Consider the following 575-nt stretch of genomic DNA (forward strand, 5'->3'; position numbering starts at 1 on the left):
CTGCTGTGTGTGTGCACTTTGGATGGGATAAATGCAGAGCACTAATTCCGAGTATGGGCAACCCTCTACGCACACCTTGACAATATAAGCGCCATTGGCTAGTAAATTTTTTTGTTTACTCGCCAGACTGATATACTATTTTACACACACACTCCAAATAGTACAGATCGTTTGACGGAGAGTGAAACTCTCAAGCGCTCAGTCAGCGTGTTTATCGAGTGAAAATCTGTGTTGAACGCCTCTCACACACATACTGGCGTGTAAAATCTAAGAATTTATTAGCCAATGGCTAATGTTAGACATTATTTAGTCGCCCAGAGTAAGATTTAGTCGCATATGCGAGTGATTTAGTCGCAATGTAGAGGGTTGATGGGTCACCATACTTGGCCACATGTCACGTCACTTTCATGTTATGTGTCTCTGAATGCGTGGAGTAGTTTCATCTGATACACAAACTCAAACACACGACAGGTGACTCGCGGTGTTTTCAGCGTCTGTCTCAATATATGAGGACTTAACATGCACTTCATCTTCAGAGCTGCTCTGAGAGTCACTTCACCAGCTTTATGCAATTT

Source organism: Sinocyclocheilus rhinocerous, unplaced genomic scaffold, assembly GCF_001515625.1.
Source record: "Sinocyclocheilus rhinocerous isolate Xijiao unplaced genomic scaffold, SAMN03320098_v1.1 scaffold8, whole genome shotgun sequence".
Lineage (NCBI taxonomy): Eukaryota > Metazoa > Chordata > Actinopteri > Cypriniformes > Cyprinidae > Sinocyclocheilus > Sinocyclocheilus rhinocerous.